This window comes from Ruditapes philippinarum, unplaced genomic scaffold (genome assembly GCF_026571515.1).
Source record: "Ruditapes philippinarum isolate M1 unplaced genomic scaffold, ASM2657151v2 ctg4797_1_1_1_1, whole genome shotgun sequence".
Classification (NCBI taxonomy): domain Eukaryota; kingdom Metazoa; phylum Mollusca; class Bivalvia; order Venerida; family Veneridae; genus Ruditapes; species Ruditapes philippinarum.
The window spans coordinates 19304-40754 of NW_026852106.1; the positions used below are offsets into that span (position 1 = coordinate 19304).

The following is a 21451-nucleotide window of genomic DNA, read 5'->3' on the forward strand; positions in this document are numbered from 1 at the left end:
TCAATAAATTTAGTAATAAACTTACACGCATTTAATATTTTATTTATCACATACCAAAAACAAAGACCGTTTGAAGTGATAAAGAAACATTTTTCATTGAAGCGCCTTTAGTATAACTCTAACATTTGGCGCGTCTTAGCGTTATGTTTATGTAACGCAAATGATGTCTTGTCAAAATATAATTATGCCAGTGCAATAACATTTTTGCGGAGTCGCAAAATCGCCACGGTGATAAATTTCATGATGATATCTATACCGAGATGGCTTTTCCCTGAAGACAAATTCAAGGTGGCGTTGTTTTCAGCAAATTTATCAACTATATACTCATAGTAAATTTTCATGTCTCTGTAAATATTCATTAAGCCAAGCCCAAACAGCCGTTCTGTAGTCATGGTAGATCTCTTCATATGGTGCTGAATGATCGTTCAGCTGTAGCCGTAGACACTGGCATGGTGATCAGTACTAACAAACAACGACGGACTTTGGGATAGTACTGCTCACTAGCCAGTGGTAATGTTCCTAGAAGTGTATCAGGAGCTTGTCTCCACCATTTAACCCACTTCCTCACTTCCCTGGTAAAGGTAGCTTCGTCCGTACGCCCTAAACAACGTTTAAAAATGACTCTTTATTTCAGTTTTATTATAGATCTAGTTAAAAATAAAATAGAATAATAGTTGATGTAATTTGATAGAAAAAATACATTTGAATAGGATTTAATGACAAATTGCATTATTTTACCTACTTTAAATTTCTTGATCTGCATAAACTTGCCTCGATTTAAATGCATATTTATGGACATCAGGCCAATCTGACTTTAATAAAGTGACTTTCTGTCCATCGTTTAAAACGGTGCAGTTGAAAATATCTACGTAAGAAGGCTCATGTTCTTCGGACGTTTCACATTGGGACGCCATTTGATTTTTCCCGCTAGTATAACTTCTTATGTAAACAACATTCGGAATATAATAAGATTCTACGATAAGATACTATAAAGTCAATACGCATGACACTGTCTTACTTAAAATAGTACTAGCTGTTCTACACTTGCAACAAAAATACCGATACACTATTTAAATCGCTTAATAACAATTTTTTTTTGTCAGCAAATCCTTTTTTCTCCGTCAAAACTCACGGCGATGCCTAACACGGGTTAGGGTACTGATTTGGACAACTGTTTTCAACATTAAAGACTTTTTGATTTTTTGAAATTCATTTTCGTTTAGTACGCCTACGGCGTACTGGCGTATGCCCGGCTACGCTACTGTCTTATAATTTCCTTCGACATGTATTAGTGTTGCATATTTTTTCAGACCATGCAGTTACCAAAGCCAGGGTTTGAGTACAGGGCCTTACCTTATACTGGTTAAGATCTATGGAAGAACTCCTTCAGCTCAGTTTGGCAGCAGATTTGTCAGGACAAGTTGAGAAGGTAAAAACGTATGTCTAGTTTGAAACTTCAGCTATTTCTGGCAACACTCCCAATGCTTGGGTAATATTTGGCAGATATTTTGATGTATATATCAGGAGAAAATTTCTCTAATTTTGACTATTTTAAGACTTCTCAATGATTTTAAGTGGGATACAGTATGTGCTATCATTTTTTAGCCTTATTTGTGTGAGAGTTGGCTAATCTTACCTTGTCAGAAGACATAGCCCATGGCGATATGGTAACCTCTTTGCTAAACTTAAGATTACCTCTGTTTGTCTTTATTGATATCTTAAGCAAACAATGTAGGGTATATATCTTGGTACTTTACTTTATTTACCATGGTATATAGGTAAAAGTCATAATCAGTAAGTTTTATTGTAATATTGAAAGAAAAAGTTATGAAAAAAGCACATTTAATTGTGATTACTTGTAGTTTAACCCAAAAATTCATGCTCTCATTAAAATAAATGGTGTTTATATTACAATATTAAAGCAATAAGGACTTATTCTTTCATAAAAATAACTAAATGACATTAGCCGGTAACATCAAATTGAGAGGACCTGAATTTGAAGAAAATCCATTGGCAAAATCAAAAGATATGACAGAATTTGTGATATAAATTTTTGCGTAAAATTCTATTGGCCGAGGCTGATTTTTCGCATGAATTTTCATATTTAAGAAATTGTCCCAGTCACTGTTGGTGTTTTTGGCTTGCAGCCACGGCTGCAAGCCATTGTTTTGGAAAAGTTGTTCCGGTTAGGTGGTTTCCTGCTTACATTTGTAAGTGCATGATTGAACGCGAAACCAGCTTCAATCGTGCCAATCGCAACTTTTCGGCCCTTTCCGTCACTCTTCGGATTAATGATAATAGCCGAGGTAGTTCCGATTGCAATCGTGACAATTCGGGCGATTTCGTCATACTGCGGAATCAGACGAAGTAATATTACGGAAATCTAAGCTATTTTAGTAACTTCGGTAATCCCAGTTTGTTTATATAAATAGGATTTCTATTTTTACATTGTTCCGTTTAAATCCTTTTTTCAAGACGCAAAAATAATTGGTTTTTGTCTTTATTAGTTTTATACAATAGAGAATGGTTACTGTATTAGTATTCCGTCTCCAAAGGGCAGTCCTGCTTACCTAAAGATCGTGACCGAATCACGCAGAATATTAGTGCATGATCAAGTTATATTTAGATATACTGACCGAGTTTAAACGTCTTGGTGAGGTTATCTAAAAATAGCCCATGCATATCATTAACCTTACGACGTGCCATCATGTAACATAGTTGATACATGCTTTACAATAAAAGTTGCTACTGTTATCGTCAGCATGTTCCCGTTCAGTTATAATCAGTGGACTTCTGGTCCCTCTTTGGTCCAATTTTGCACGCATAACACTGGTGCTCAAACAAATGGGCACAGGTGCTCGTCCAGTCTTGGGCTTACCCTACCTATCCCTTAAAAAGTGTTTTTTTTTTCGAGAAAAAAAAAAAAACTAAATAAACCCTTTTTGATATACAAATACCGTAATTCAAAAAAATTGTGATAATAAATTGAAACAGAAATTTTTTTTTGGGGATGGGATGATGGCAAAACTGAGCAAGCCTTTCCTTTTAAGAGGAAACTTTATTAGTCTTCCATTTACTATTAATAAAACCCGAAAATACGGCAAACTCCTCACAGTGATTACCTCCCTTGGCAGAATTGTACGAAGAATTAAGGGGAGATCACTGTGTGGAGATTGAAAATACGGGTCAACGGCATTGAGGAATACTATTTATAGGTACGCATGCGCATATGAGCTTTTCCGGTAGCGACACCGTTATCGTTTCAAATGAGCCAGTTTTTGTGCTTATTACTGTTACACGGGTTAGGCAATCGAAGGCAGCCCTGTAGTCCAGGATAATATTTTCTCAAATTTCGAAGCAACAGCGGTAAGAACCTTTAAATTTTTATGACCATTAAGTAGAGTCTAAATTATTTCATACTGAAATGAAATGTTAACAAAATTCCCCTAAAAAAATCGATACATAAATATGATAAACGTAAACTTCGATAAACTTATGATTATATGGCCGCCATATTGGACATGTCGTAAGGCTTACTCATAGGCACTTGGTTTCGGGATAAAAAGCCTTTTGAAGGGTTTGTAGGACTCAAATTTGATTGAATGTAACGATTTTTTAACATAGATCAGGGCTCTCAGTAGGGTCAGAATTTCACGAGTCTAAGACTCTTTGCGCCCATTCTCAATAAAATAAAGCATTTGAGGTTGAAAAATATTAAAAATTTGATGTTGTCATTGTGTCATTTTTTATCGCTGAAGTAAAAGTTTAGGGTATTTTGCAAGTTTGCCAGAAATATTTTGAACAAGAAACTATGATATAACAGGATGGCATTTCTTTCGGTAATGACACTGTATTTCTTCGGTAACGTAGATTTCAGATCTAATAATGTAACATATTGGCTGCATATTTATAACAAATGTCTGTAAAATATATCCAAATCTGTAAATTCTCTATCTAGAGGGACTTTCTAACCCAGGAAAATTCAAAGAAGTTGGGTACCTTGCTAATTTTCAGTCAGTTTCTTCAAAGTTAAATATTCGTAGAAAGCAAAAATAGTCAATTTTGGAAATGATTATTTTATGTCTTCATTCAAAGGATATATATCATATATAATATATAAGAGGTCGAATGCATACACAAATTTTGTATGAGCATTTTTTTTTCAAAACATTCAACTTTCCACTTTCTTAATATTTGGAAAATTTAGTACTAAGCAGTTCGATATTTATCCCCATATAGGATGTCACGTATGTTTCATTTTATTCAAATGCAAGTAAAGGTTGAGAAAACAATTTTATTTTTTGTAAAATAATTTATATTTATGGATATTATTTTAACATTATTATATATAGAATGAAATACGGCCAGTAAGCTCTTTGCAGAAACGAATTAGTTGTTGCTGAGAACATCAATATCTTGTAATATATTTTCAACATTTCTGCTGGTACATCAACATATTATTAACATATCTTTCCTTTGTAAACAATTTTGTGTCTTCTTACAACTAATACAAGGTAACCGTTACTAACAGGCATGCTAATCCCAACTTTATCTTTAATTTTCAAAAATTGTTGAATTGTAAGTTGGATCGTAACGTATGTTTCACACTCGCTTATTTATGAACTTTATCACGGAATTTAAACTTACATGTAAAATCGACTTTTTTATTTAGGAATCAAATGCACATCATTCTATTGTCATAAAATGCGATTTTATGTTTTTATATATGCATGTGTAAACAATATTAAGTCTGTTTGATAAAAGTAACGTTTGTTTCACTGTGGTTACTTAAACAAGTAAAAACTCGACCAAAGTTAACAAAATTTACTTACTAATGTCAAATAGAAGTTAATGTTGCTGTTATACGTGCTTTCTGTCTTCAATTTTCCTTTTGATAAACTTACTTTAAAAAGTTGATAACGTATGTTTCTGTAACGTATGTTTCATTTTTACATTGAAAGTGGGTTAAAAAATGACGCAAGACCGTTTAAGCCGTCATAATTTATGGTTAATATATCAGAGTTACACACATGTTAATTTTCTTTCTTGTTTGGAATCTTCTTTGAATGGATTGGCTCTTAAATAATGGTAACGTATGTTTCTTTTTAAAGTGCTGTTGAATAGATTTGAATAAAAAATGAAAATTTCCGAAAATAGAATGATATTTGAGAGGCTGCAAGCTTATTTTTATTTATAATCATATATATGCTGTATTATTAAGCATGCATCGATTCAATTATGTAATTTGGGTTTCACTTCTTAATGTTTTAGGTTTGTCACTATTTATTTATATGCATTTGGCGACATTTGATCATCCATTATACCAATGCGATTTTAACAGTCAAATATAATTTTTACCAATAATCAAAGTTCATATACACACAGCAATGACTAATTGCACATGTTTCGTTTATTCTGGAACTTATTTTTCTGAAACATAATTTCAAAGTTGAAAATTCTAGGTGGCGACAGTAACGTATGTTTCATTTTAGGGCATTAATGGTACTTGTAAAAGAAAAATAACAGATAGAAATGTAAAACTGAGAGTGTCCCTATTAGACAAAGTGGCAGCCACCTTTCTAACGACATTTTGACCTCAAGAAAAACCTTCGTATAAGAGCTACCCAGTGGAACATCAAATGCTGTGTTTTATTGAGAATGAGCGTTTGGCCAAAATTTTCATGAGTCAAATAATTATTTTCTAGCGTCTTAAACATTTGACTACATGAATCATTTTTATGTTACAAAAATTACTGTTTTGGAGGTCATTTTGGGTAGATTCTCAAGTCTAAATTGATTATATTTAACATGGAAAAAATGCCTTGTTTTAATGTATACCCCCCCCTCCCCCCCCCCCCCCCAAAAAAAAAAGAAGAAAAAAAAAGAACAAATAAAAAAAATGAATAGCATCTTTACTGTAAAAGAATAAATTAAGGATTAAAAATTTACAATGTAAAGAAATATCTATACTGGTATGCTATATATGATTATATCATATTAATTTTAAATACCAAAATGCACTAGGAATATTTAATGGAAAATAACAAATGTACAGGCACTCCAAGTAAATCAAAGACGTATTGTAAACCTTTAAAAGCAATCAATAATTGACACCTCAAGTATGTAATTCTTATCAGTTGTGTAGAGCTATTTTTAGCGCTGTCATTGCATCCAATGATGTCACGCTTCAGTGCACAGGCTATAAACAATGCTGTGTATTACACACGGTGACATTTTTTTAGTGTGATTTGAACATGTGTAGGATTTTATAGGTAATTAGGTGTGGATTTTAGGTAATTATTATTGCATAGCTGAAAATCCCACGTGGCAAATTGACTCTTGAGCAGATTTTATCACGTGTCAAATGTGTGCATTTCCTGATTTTCACGAGTCAAAACCCGGATCCCCGTGTCAATCGAGAGCCTTGATAGATGTCTCGATTCTAAATTCGACATTTTTCTGATATTACTCAATTTTTAGTAACATCGGAAAAATGTCGAATTTAAAACACAGGGACCCAGCACAGTGTTGGGATAGTGTAAAAATGTAATTTTTAAAAAAAAATATATATTGTATATATATATATATAGACAAGGGGTTGAACTCGCCAAATCGGCCGAATGCCCCTAGTCCAGTATAAGTCAAAATTGTAAAGTCATTCTTGCGTAAATTATATAAAGCTCAGGGCTCATCCGGAAGGGCGATTCAGGCGAAAACTTCGCCGTGTATATTCCAATTTCGCTCTCCCGATTGATCAAAGAGAAGTCAACATCGCCGATAAAATCTTAATTCCCAAATAGTAATTAATTGGCGATGTAAAGAGCAGAGATTGTATCCGCCCATATGACGACTGCTAATTATCATTATCCAATCAGAGCGTCGCTTTATACTACCCTTCTACCTGTAAGCAGCTTTATACTACCCTTCTACCTGTAAGCAAAGCGATAGACCGCCTACTCTAAACAGTAAATAACGAGAGCATCGGCCCGAAAAGGTATAATTGTGTGACAGTTTTGCGAGTTTAATACGGGATTTGGCGATAATTATAGATTGTTTTTTCCCCGATTATCTAAACACGTGCAATCTTCCCTAATTGATTTACACGATGCACTTCGATGGTGGGGTTTTAACCCGAGTAAAGGCGATGTGCAATGGATTTTTCACGGCTATCACAAAACTGTTAGTCAATTAAAAATAATCAATTTCATTAATGATCAGCGACCGGATCATAGTTTTGAATCATTTCAGTCCGTTAACATCAATTTTTACTGTAAAATTATGTCGCTCACGTCATGGCTACAGGGCGAAATTTCCAAAACCTAGCAGTAAGAAAGTTACTGATTCTGATAGTTACACCTACGCGAAAATTTAAGAGAGCCAATTCGCAAAAATCTTGCGATTGGTATGTTGTAGACAGTGAGATTTATCAATATTGTAAATTTCAAAAAGCATTATTTATAAAGATATTACCGAATTTAACATTTCATGAAAATAAAGGGAGGTAATTAGAAATTTATTTCCTATAATTTCTCAGTCAAAATTTTCAATAAGTAATGAATGTATATAATTTTAGTGATCAAATATAATGTGCACAAATGTTTGCAGTACATATTTTACATATTCTTTGATGTTTGAAAATTGTTTTATAAGCATAATTATATACAATCATATAAATCTGACATTACAAGGTAAAGGATATTGAAAGAAAATTCTGTTATATCAGAACAGAACAGAACAGATTTTATTAATTATTAAAAGTGAGGAAAGTAAATAATATAAAGTTATTTTTATCATCATATCTTTTCTTACACATAATTATCAACAAATCTACATGAAAATATATAAACACATATTTAGAGAAAGCTAATAAATAGCTGATAAATAGATATCAAAAATAATTTGTTTTTATTCATATTTGCAGCTCAAAAACATTTAGATGCCATTGCCAGATCTACTATTAATTAATAAACTGGAGAAATATTATAAGTGATGTTAATTGTGTTTATATTATAATTAAAGGATGTATAGCCAAGCATGTTAATGCATACACATTGGGTTGTTTTCCTTCTCCCTAATTTTCGCGAGGAAGTCACTTCTCCCTAAAATTTCCCCCCAGGATGACCCCTGAAGCTATATATCAAATTGCAGCTAAATGACATCACTAGACGTTGACAATAACATTACTGTCCCCACTTAAACCGTTTTTGAACAACAAACCGATATTTCGGATGAAACATCGTATTTTTGCTAGGTCGGACACAACCGTGCAACCTGTCAACACTCGATTTTCTACGTGTAAAAACGCAATTCCAGACCATGTGATTACACCAACCCGCAATAAATTGATAAAACAAAACAAAATAAACAACTTACCGTCATATAGCTTTATATGATTTACGCAAGAATGACTTTGCAATTTTGACTTATACTGGACTAGGGGCGTTCGGCCCATTTGGCGAGTTCAACCCCTTGTCTATATATATATATATACAATATATATTTTTTTTTAAAAATTACATTTTTACACTATCCCAACACTGTGCTGGGTCCCTGTGTTTTAAATTCGACATTTTTCCGATGTTACTAAAAATTGAGTAATATCAGAAAAATGTCGAATTTAGAATCGAGACATCTATCACAGGTTCATTTCAGCCCGAAAAATATATCGAGGTGATGGGCGAAGCAAGACATGTCGATTTTTTGTAGCTTATTGTGAAGTTGCAGTAAATGAAAATCAGGCACATTACAAATCAGGACATAAATAAAACATCCTAGTGTTCCGTAGTATACATCTTTTCTACGTGACATACCTCCTTTCCTTATTACAATGAAATTTTACTGGATTGGTATCCATCGCCGGTTTGTTTTTAGCAGAGAATGACCTGTGCATGTTCAGAGAGGGTACCGTTTCAGCAGATTTCGCAAAGAGGGTACCGATAGGGATATGCACCATGCTTTAACTACAATCCATGGTATGTGTGATAAGAAAATGATTCAGAACTTACAGAACAGGATATATAATTTTATAAATACAATGTAAATCTATTTTCTTTATTAACATTTATAAATGAAATAGAAAATATACAACTAAATTTGTATAGCCCTTTCCTTGAAAAATAATGAAAATAAACATATGACAAATAAATCATATGACGTGAATTGTAAAGGATATCTTTGAAAAAAATCTGTTTCAAAATAAAAAAAAATATTATAAAACAGCCGTTCTGTATGCCAATAAAAGTTTCTTCCTTGCCAATCTAATGAATTTATCTATATATGAACGCTTGTCTAGAATGATCTGAAAAATATATTTACTACTAATTAGTAGAAAATTTACTATATTTATACTAATATACAGGTAATCAAATAAAAAATGTACAAATCATTTGAAAATAATTCAAAGAAATAAGGACAAATTTCAAACATGAATTTCTTTAAAAGTTTTTAAGCAATCAAGAAAATTTTTTGTAATGCACCCATTAAACCGTGTAAAAAAGAATTATCTTAAGGCCAAAAAAAAAAAATTGTTTGTTTAGGGTAACCTTCCCAAAATTGCTAGGTAGGGTAGGTAGGGATTTTTTAAAAAAATTTTTATTTTTTTTTTTCAAAATCAGTCGTAAGTTCAGAGTGTTTTCTTGCACATGGCAGTCTTTCCTACACTACTGACATTGCTTGACTTTGTATTATCATATTTTATCATATAAACAATAATTCTGATTAAAATCTGCATAGCTTTAATGCCATTTAATGTTATTTCAATATTGAATAAAGACAATATACCCAAACATGTGTTAATTTTGATGTTTGTTTGCTACAGGCACTACTTTAAAGTTTGACTCTAACCTGAACAGCAAACATTGCAGATTCTCATCAGCTTGCATGGTTGCAATTCTGCTGATCTGAGTCTACATTGGTTGCATGGTAGGAGTTAAGCACAATAAAAGACCTAAAATGACATGCTGTGATCTGGCTTTCAAAGTTTCAGTTAAAAAATCTAGACTTATTCTGTTTTTCACTATTTGATATTCATGCATTAAATACTGCACATTTCATTGAATTAACAATCTTGAAGCTCTTACAGTATTACAAAGTTTATATTTTGACACTGTGGTACAATTTAACAAAATCTATAATTCTGAATTGCACTTTTGATACACTGGTTCACATAAAAATGCAAACACTTCTATTTGTAAAATGACACCCTTGTCAATCAAAATACTATTTATTTCTATCAGATACATGTATATCAACATATCAAAGACAATAGCCAAGCTTTTTGATGAATTGGCATTTTGTAGATGTCATTCAAAGTGTCGTCTCATAGTGTCCATGGCCCATCTGAAAAAAAAGCAAAGACTAGGTCTCAATAACACATGGAAAATGGGATACATTTGTGACGGTATGAAACAAAATGATGCACAGTAGAGTCAGACTCCAAGTCTGGTAAAAATTTGTTTCAGTATGCAAAAGAGGATGAAAAATATACTGGAAAAGCTTTGCAGATCTCCAGAATAGCTATGTACACATGACCTGTGGCTATACTTTATACTCAAGTGCACTAAGTCTTGATTTTCAGTGGGACCAGGGTCTCATTCATTTTGAAGTGTGGCACAGGACATATCAAAACAGCTTTTCAAATTTTTAAATATTAAAAGAAATAAAAAAAAAATAGTGGCATTGATTTGACCTAAAATGTGTTAAACCTTGTTATTTATGCAATAAAATATCAATATACTAAAAAAAAAAAAGAAGAAATTTCACTGACAGGTATGCATGATCCGAGTACGAAAATTATGGGTATGTTCTTTCTCGGTGTCAAAATTTTCCACCGGCAGGTAATATCGTCGGATTTTCGCATGGAATCAATGCAATATATATTTTCTATCAAAATTGTCTATGAACAGATCCTTATTTACACGTAAATTTACCACACTGACAGTAAAGCCAGAAAGTCAGAAATCACCCAGGTCCGAAAGATGAGACCGTCATGACATGTACATTGTAGCCTGGTATTTACGCTTGAAATACTACATCAACAAAGAGATCAAACGGGTCGAACACACATGCTAACAACTGGATTTTACATACTTTTAAATGGTTTTATCCTCCACGAGTGACACTAAGTCCTATGTGCCTGTATTTTAAGAAAAAATCTTCATGTATAAGAAATTCCTAAATCGGAAGTGTTTTCCCGCAACACGTGCTTGGTACCCCGTTCCACTCTATGTCAATGTATGTAAAACGGAAGCCGGAGAATACTTCCGGTAGGAATTACCTTCTAAAAATATCGTCGTCATGTAGAATTTTTGTTTCCAATAGCGTGATATTCATTGGACCGCAATACAGCACGAACCAATCAAAACACGTATAACTAAAAATGACCGATCCAAATCGTCTGAGAGTTTTACGACAGCGTCTCAAGCGTTCAATTCGCATTTATCCGCCCTTTGAAACTCTCTATTCGCTAACGAATTTTTTTTTTTTTTTTGTTCAGAAACGGAAAAAAATAGTTAGGGTCGGCGCATTTTTATAGGTAGGGTTGGGTTACCCGAAACAAACATATTTTTTTTTTAGGCCTAATCTGAATCGCGGTAATAATTTGTGCTTGAAGTAAAAGGGCGTCAAAGTGTAGAGAGTATGCCTAAACAATAGGCAAATAATTTTTTTAATTAGGTACTTTTTGTACCCCAAAAAACTAAGTTTGGGGGGTATATAGGAGTCACCCGGTGGTTTGGCGGTCGGTGGGTCGGTCCAGACGTCCGTTGCATTTTCCTTGTCCGGAGCATAACTTGAAGACTAATGGTTGGAATTCAATATAACTACATACAATGGTCAAGCACATTGAGAGGAAGTGCAGTGCACAAGAACCATAACTCTATCTTGACTAATTACAGAGTTATTGCCCTTTGTTACTTTTCCTTGTCCGGGGCATAACTTGAAAACTACTGGTTGGAATTAAAAACAACTTCATACAATTGTCAAACACAATAAGGGGAAGTGCAGTGCACAAGAACCATAACTCTATCTAAAGTAATTACAGAGTTATTGCCCTTTGTTGCTTTTCCATTGCCTTTTTTTGTTAATTGCATTTTCCTTGTCCGTAGCATAACTTGAAGACTAATGGTTGGAATTCATTATAACTACATACAATTGTCAAACACAATAAGGGGAAGTGCAGTGCACAAGAACCATAACTCTATCTAAAGTAATTACAGAGTTATTACCCTTTGTTGCTTTTCCATTGCTTTTTTTTGTCCGTTGCATTTTCCTTGTCCGGAGCATAACTTGAACTCTATCTTGACTAATTACAGAGTTATTGCCCTTTGTTACTTTTCCTTGTCCGGGGCATAACTTGAAAACTACTGGTTGGAATTCAAAACATCTTCATACAATTGTCAAACACAATAAGGGGAAGTGCAATGCACAAGAACCATAACTCTATCTAAAGATATTACAGAGTTATTGCCCTTTGTTGCTTTTCCATTGCTTTTTTTTGTCCGTTGCATTTTCCTTGTCCGGAGCATAACTTGAAGATATCAATATAACTACATACAATGGTCAAGCACATTGAGAGGAAGTGCAGTGCACAAGAACCATAACTCCATCTTGACTAATTACAGAGTTATTGCCCTTTGTTACTTTTCCTTGTCCGGGGAATAACTTGTAAACTACTGGTTGGAATTCAAAACAACTTCATACAATTGTCAAACACAATAAGGGGAAATGCAGTGCACAAGAACCATAACTCTATCTAAAGTTATTACAGAGTTATTATAACTTTAAACAATGGTCAAGCACATTGAGAGGAAGTGCAGTGCACAATAACCACAACTCCATCTTGACTAATTACAGAGTTACTGCCCTTTGTTACTTTTCCTTGTCCAGAGCATGACTTGAAAACTACTCTTTGGAATTCAAAACAACTTCATACAGTGGTCCAGCACATTGAGAGGAAGTGCAGTGTACAAAAACCATAACTCCACCTTGACTTATTACAGAGTTACTGCCCTTTGTTACTTTTCCATTGCTTTTTTGTCTGGAGCATAACTTGAAGACTAATGGTTGGAATTCAATATAACTTGATACAATGGTCAAGCACTTTTCCATTGCTTTTTTGTCTGGAGCATAACTTGAAGACTAATGGTTGGAATTCAATATAACTTGATACAATGGTCAAGCACATTGAGAGGAAGTGCAGTGCACAAGAACCATAACTCCATCTTGACTTATTACAGAGTATTTGCCCTTTGTTACTTTTCCTTGTCCAGTGCATAACTTGAAAACTACTGTTTGGAATTCAGTACAACTTAATACAGTTGTTAAGGACATTAAAAGGAAGTGCAGTGCACAAGAGCCGTAACTCCATTTTGACAAAATACAGAGTTACTGGCCTTTGATACTTTTCCTTGTCCGGAGCATAACTTAAAACGTATTGGTTGGTATTCAAAACAACTTCATACAATGGTCAAGCACAATAAGAGGAAGTGCAGTGCACAAGAACTATAACTCTATCTTCAGTATTTATAGAGTTATTGCCCTTTGTTCCTTTTCTCTGTCTTTCTGGACTTATTACAGAGTAATTCAATTAAACTTCATCAATGGCCAACCACATTGAAAGGAAATGCAACATACAAGAACCACAACTATCTTTAATTGCCCACAACCATAACTCTATATTTTAATTCTTTTACAAGGTATTCTGTTACTAGTAACATCCTCATTTCCGAAGCAGTCTTGTGGGGGTATTAATCAAATTTAGTGATAGTTCTAGTTTAATTAAGCGTTGCATCGTTCTATCAGCATATTTTCATATATTAATGCTTGAAAATAATACTGTATCAATACATTCATATGTGTATAATTTTTCACAAAGCTGCAAAAACACCACATACTCTTGTGAAAATCTGTCATATTTCGCACTCCGCGCATTCCGCCATCTCTCATTCTGTCCACTTTAATCTGATGTGCGATTCCGGTCATCTCCGGTCAAAAACTAGGTCACAGGAGCTAAAAATAGAAAAATCTTTTTAACACTCCAGTGGCTGCAGTTTTGATCCAAATATTCTGGAAATTTGTCAGGAAGGTTGTTTTGATGATTTCTAGGTCAAGTTTGAATATGGGTCACCTGGGGTCAAAAGCTAGGTCACACTGCCCAAATATGGAAAAACCTTGTTAACACACTAGAGTTCACATTTTTGACTCCATTGTCATCAAACTTGGTCAGGATGCAGACATTGCTTGGATGTGGTTGATGGGTCAGGGGAGCGATCTAGGGCCATCATTTCCCTCTTGGTTTTTTAACAGACTGCTGATGCAATTAAGGATTTTTTAACAGACCCCTGGCTCTGATGCATTATTAAGGCCTAAAAAAAAATATGTTTGTTTCGGGTAACCCGACCCTACCTATAAAAATGCGCCGACCCTAACTATTTTTTTCCGTTTCTGAACAAAAATAAAATATTCGTTTGCGAATAGATAGTTTCAAAGGGCGGATAAATGAGAATTGAAAGCTTGAGACGCTGTCGTAAAACTCTCAGACGATTTAGATCGGTCATTTTTAGTTATACGTGTTTTGATTGGCTCGTGCTGTATTGCGGTCCAATGAATATCACGCTGTCGGAAACAAAAATTCTACATGTAGACGATATTTTTAGAAGGGAATTCCTACCGGAAGTATTCTCCGGCTTCCGTTTTACATACATTGACATAGAGCGGAACGGGTTGCAGGAGAACACTTCCGATAGGAATTTCTTTTACATGTAGAGTTTTTCTTAGAATACAGGCACAAAGGACTTTGTGCCACTCGTGGAGGATAAAACTATTTAAAAGTATGTAAAATCCAGTTGTTTGCATGTGTGTTCGACCCGTTTGATCTCTTTGTTGATGTAGTATTTCATGCGTAAATACCAGGCTACAAATAATGTACATGTCATGACGGTCTCATCTTTCGGACCTGGGTGATTTCTGACTTTCTGGCTTTACTGTGGTAATTTACGTGAAAATAAGGATCTGTTCATAGACAGTTTTGATAGAAAAATATATATTGCATTGATTTCATGCTAAAACCCGACGATACTACCTGCCGGTGGAAAATTTTGACACCGAGAACGAACATACCCATAATTTTCGTACTCGGATGTTGCATACCTGTCAGTGAATTTTTTTTTTTTTTTTTTTTTTTAGTAGATCTATATTGATATTTTATTGTATAAATAACAAGGTTAAACACATTTTAGGTAAAACCAATGCCACTCTTTTTTTATTGCTTTTAATATTTAAAAATTTGAAAAGATGTTTTGATATGTCCTGTGCCACAACGGCCACACTTCAAAATGAATATTAAAACAGTAACATTAAAATGAAAAGGGTGAAAAAAACACTGAAGTTACACATTTCAGCTTGATTGGAAAATTGAAAGTGTTACAATTTATTAAACCAGTTCAAGTTCAGACAGTAGTTAGAGGCAAATGAGACCCTAGTCCCACTGAAAATCAAGTGCACTTGAGTATAAAGTATAGCCACAGGTCATATGTACATAGCTATTCTGGAGACCTGCAAAGCTTTTCCAGTATATTTTTCATCCTCTTTTGCATACTACTGAAACAAATTTTTAGCCAGACTTGGAGTCTGACCATTTTGTTTCATACCATCACAAATGTATCCCATTTTCCATGTGTTATTGAGATCTAGTCTTTGCTTTTTTTCAGATGGGCCATGGATACTATTAGACGACACTTTGAATGACATCTACAAAATTCCAATTCAACAATAAGCTTGGCTATTGTCTTTGATATGTTGATAGATCATGTATCATGTTGATATGTTGTATCTGATAGAAAATAAACAGTATTTGATTGACAAGGGTGTCATTTTACAAATAGAAGTGTTTGCACTTTTTATGAGAACCAGTTTATCAAAATTGCATTTCAAAATTATAGATTTTGTTAAATTGTACCATAGTGTCAAAATATAAACTTTGTTATACTGTAAGAGCTTCAAGACGTCAGCTCTACAATTGTTAATTCAATGAAATGTGCAGTATTTAATGCACGAATATCAAATAGTGAAAAACAGAATAAGTCTAGATTTTTTAACTAAAACTTTGAAAGCCAGATCACAGCATGTCATTTTAGCTCTTTTATTGTGCTTAACTCCTACCATGCAACCAATGTAGACTCAGATCAGCAGAATTGCAACCATGCAAGCTGATGAGAATCTGCACTGTTTGCTGTTCAGATTAGAGTCAAACTTTAAAGTAGTGCCTGTAGCAAACAAACATCAGAATTAACACATGTTTGGGTATATTGTCTTTATTAAATATTGAAATAACATTAAATGGCATTAAAGCTAAGAAGTATTGTTTATATGATAAAATATGATAATACAAAGTCAGGCAATGTCAGTAGTGTAGGAAAGACTGCCATGTGCAAGAAAACACTCTGAACTTACGACTGATTTTGAAAAAAAATAAATAAAAAAAATCAAAAAAAATCCCTACCTACCCTACCTAGCAATTTTGGGAAGGTTACCCTAAACAAACAATTATTTTTTTTGGGCCCAATTAGGAAATTATTCCTAGTAATGAAAATACTGTATATATTAAAAAAACAACTGTTAATATGAAAGCAAAGTGTCAATTCTTGTTAAAAAAAAATAGTTTTACAGTCGACTCCGCTTATAACAAACTCAATGGGACATTAAAATATCGTTCGTTATATCCGAAATTTGCTAAAAGCGAAGTAGCAACAACTTGCTGACTTGTTTGGATGGGGAAATTTGCCTTGAAGGCCATACTCTTCACTGGTAACCGGTGTAACCAGTATTTTACTGCAGCGGTTATTTAATGCGGGCATTTTATTGAGCAATATATTATGTACATGGTACATAGATTTATTCATGTATTAATTGTCTATGAAGTTCTAACCATTTGTTTTCTTTTTGCTATTTGCTTATTATTGTTTGGTTAATATTGAAAACACAAAAAATCAAAAAATCGGGTATTTACAGCAATCAACTGAGGATGTGAAATACAAATTTTCTGTAACAAGTAGGTAATTATGTTGTGAGAACATTTTCAAAATCTTTATTCCCTGAAGCCATAACTAACTTGTGCAATCATTCCATTGTTTAATTATCGGATAGTGTTATTCATGTACTGATCCTAATCGAGCCCATTCCGATATTTCAATTATAACAGTTTGTTATAACCGAGGTTATTTAAATGTTTTCCATCATTTGGGGCTTGAAAAAATGGTTCGTTATAGCCGAAAATTCGCTTTAAGCGAGTACGTATTAAGCGATGTGATTTAATATAAAATAAAGAAAGAATCGGCCGGGAATGTCAGATTTAGTTCGCTATTAACGATAATTCGTTATAAGCGAGTTTGTTATAAGTGGAGTCGACTGTATTTTAATTTATGCTTTAACTTTTTTCAGGTAAGAAAGCCTATTTGTATGACCAGCTGAATTCTGACTGGGCACCAAGGTAAACGTGTTTGATTGAATGTGAACTTTCTGAGGAGGTAAGCTTAGTTGACGACTATGTAAGGGAAGGAAAGCTTACAGTACTAGAGGATGAAGACACAGGTGTTTCGTTTCAAATAGATTTAGTCGCCCCTTTAATGCCTGTCCATTTTGACGAACTTCAGAAGTTAAGAAGTGAACAAAAGTGAAAAACTAAAGTTAATAGTCAGTGATTTTACCTGTATTTTACAGCCAAATAAAGGCTGTTTCCCCTAGCCCAAAATAGGTATACTTTCCCCTAAAAATGCTAATATTTTCCCCTAAAATGCCCTGTGCACATTCGTCATGACAGCAGCTGACTTATATCAGCTACAAGACAGAAAGCTGTCCCTATAGATAGCCTTTGCTATGAACCATGCATGTTAGATTGAACTGAAATTGAAAATTTTATTGAATGTGTGGGTAAATTTCATTTCTCAGTTGTTAAAATTTGTTTTCCCTTTTCTGATTTCATGCACTATATTTTCCCCTTAAGAAAGCCAAAGGTTGTTTTGAAAATTGGAAAAAAAATCACTGAATTAGTAAATTCATTGGACAAATTTGATGTTGAATTCTTCAGAGACAATGATGACAGGGTGAAACATTTATGTGGTTGATTTTTTGATAGTACAACTTTTATTTGAATTTTAATTATAGAACTTAAATTACCAAATTGTGTTGTGCTAAGCAAGTTTAGACTGATGACAATGACTGTAATGAAATTAAAAATTAACATGTCCAACCTATTCTCAAGATGTGTTTTTGGAATCATTCGGTCAACTGTGTCAAGACTATTCTTTAAAACTATTGATGTCATGTATAAGAAAATTAAAATTAAAAAAACTTATGAAGTGGACAGAGAGAAACACTTAGAAATATAACCGATGGAATTACGCAGATACTTTGGAAATAATAGTGTTGTAATCATTGACTGTTTTGAAGTATTCATAGAGGAACCAACAGGACTAAAAGCTCAAGCACAAACCTGGTGGTCATACATGTACAAATACCATCATACCATCAAATACCTTATTGGAATTACACCACAGTGCAGTGTTTCTTACATTCTGATGTATGGGGTGGAAGGGTAAGCGCCAATCATATTACATACTGTAAATAATAACTTTAGTTATTAAACCACCAGAGAGAGATAAACACTTAAAGACAATGCCCATGGAATTACACAAATACTTTTGAAATAAATATGTTGTATACATTGACTGTTTTGAAGTATTCATAGAGGAACTAACAGGACTGAAAGCTCAAGCACAAACCTGGTGGTCATACATGTACAAACACCATCATACCATCAAATACCTTATTGGAATAACACCACAGTGCAGTGTTTCTTACATTTCTGATGGATTGGATGGACGGGTAAGCAACAATCATTTTACATACAGTATACAATAATATTTAGTTATGAGGCCTGATATGGGGTACCCAAATTATGTATGAAGAGAAGTAGTATATAAAATATAATTCATAATAATTATACAATGTTGTAATATCAGTCCTATTTTTCATTTATAATCGTTAAGAAGAAACAATTTTTACTAGATGAAAATAGATATCACATTCATGAAATAAAGCATGGACTAAATGCTGGTATTACTACCCCGGCATCATTTAACCAGCACATTCACTTTCAATGAAGTGTTTGTATGCATGATATTTTACTTACTTAAGCCATAAATTAATTTTATACATTGCATTTAAAGAGAAATACGAGTGCTTTCCAATGTTTTGGTGCTTTCCAGGTTTTCTGTACAATGAAATTTCAGTACTTTTTCTGTGCATACCTGACCTTCAATGGTGTTTATGTCTAGCTAAATTTTCAAAAAATCATATCCCATTTTACAAAATTTCTTGATTAAATTAAATTTTCAAACAACCAGACACTTTTGAAGTTCAAGTACTGGTCAGTGCAGAAAAAATACTTAAATTTATATAAACTTAGAAAATGGACGGCTGAGGCAATTAAGAACATACATGTATTCCAAATAATAAATCTTAATATACAGTGTAATATAAATCACTGTTAATATGAAAGCAAAGTGTCGCTTCTTTTAGAAAATTGTTTTATTTTAATTTTACTCTTTCTTTTTTTTCAGGTAAGCTAAGAAAGCCTAGTAGTGTACCTGGCACCAAGGTATATGCGTTTGATTAAATTTGAACACCCTGAGGAGACAAACCATTTAAGGGAAGGGAAGCATGCAGTACAAGAGGATGAAAACACAGGTGTTTCGGTTCAAACAGATTTAGATGCCCTTTTAATGTCTGCCCATTTTGACAAAATACAGAAGCTTCTTGAAAAACTAGAGTTAACAGTAAATTCATTGGACAAATTTGATGTTGAATTCTTCAGAGACAATGATGACAAGGTGAAACATTTATCTGGATTAGTACAGGATTACCATCATTCTTTAATGATTCCCTTTCTTTATGAATTTATAGGACTTAATATTTACCAAATTGTTTTGTGCTAAGCAAGTTCAAACTGATACAATGACTTTTATGAAATTAAGTATGGACTTGTCCAACCTCTTGAGTTATGTTTTTGGAATCGGTCAACTGTGTCAAGACTATTCTTAAAAACTACTGAGTTGTGGAGTAATAAAAAAATTTATTAAACAACCAGAGAGAGAGAAACACTTAAAGACAATGCGCATGGAATTACGCAAATACTTTGAAAATAAATATGTTGTAATCATTGACTGTTTTGAAGTATTCATAGAGGAACAAACAGGACTGAAAGCACGAGCATAGACCTGGTGGTCATACATGTGCAAACACCATCATACCATCAAATACCTTATTGGAATAACACCACAGTGCAGTGTTTCTTACATTTCTGATGGGTAAGTAACAATCAGTGTTGCATCTAGGCCGCGCGATTGCGCGATTTGCGCATATTATTTGCAGATCGCCCATTTTAATGAAGTCAATGCTCGCCAAGTCGCCCATCTGATGATCTTTTTCATCTTTATCGCATCTTGAACGAGCTGCTTGAACGCTTCAGCCATGTTTGTTTTTAATCGCGGCAATGACTTAAATATGTACTAAATCGCGCGCATAAGCCGACTTGGTCATCTCGCATGTGTATTGTAGTAGTCGTCAATATTTTATTTTTTATTTCCGTTGTTAAGCGTTTGATAGCTGTTAAAAATGCCTTAATGTAAGATAAATGAGTTTGTTTTGGTATGTCATATTGTTAGGTAAATGCATGTCCCCCACATTTTTTTTCAAATCCCCCACATTTTTCAGTTGAGTGGGTGACAATCCCCCATAATTTTGAAATTCTAGATGCAACACTGAACAGTCATATTACATATGGTACATAATAATCTTATGAGGCCTGATATGGGGTACTAAAAAACCTAGATAACTTTTTATGAAGAATCATGAATGGTAGTTCCCGTACATAAAATATCAGGTTTTTTTCCCAGGATTTTGGGAACATGACCCATACCCATCAGGGTTAGAATTTAGCGATATGTTCTACTTGCAGATTTTTGCAAGTGATCAAATGTTTAACTTGCAATATGAGGTAGTCAACTGGCATTCCCATGATCATGTACGTATCTTATTATTATCATAATACACAATGAAAATGTATGACAAATAATAATAAGCTTGAATGTCTATTGACTGTCAGAAACATCTTTACCGCTAGTAAATTGTTTAGGGATCAGATTAGATAAACCAGAGGAACGCCCATCGGTGACAATGTACAGTTAATATTAACTTGTTCATGTAATGTAATTTCTTGGAATCTTCATTAATTTTAGCATATTTTGTATTGTTTATACCAATATCATGAAAGCCCAGAGGTACTGGTAATGATCTACTTAAGTAAATATTTCAGCTTAAAAGTAAACACTTTATAGACGAGTGCAATTACCAATCAAGGGGACCTTTATGATGAAATTATCTCACTCTCTTTTGT

General features: G+C 33.5%; 1 long non-coding RNA gene across 1 annotated transcript; it reads left to right on the forward strand.

Annotated features, from left to right (window-relative positions):
* The first annotated feature begins 3260 nt into the window (after positions 1-3260).
* On the forward strand, positions 3261-20927 carry LOC132749338 (uncharacterized). The gene is made up of 4 exons (XR_009628394.1): positions 3261-3366; positions 17437-17522; positions 17999-18879; positions 19622-20927. It is a non-coding gene; the product is annotated as an uncharacterized LOC132749338 (long non-coding RNA).
* Positions 20928-21451: the final 524 nt, after the last annotated feature.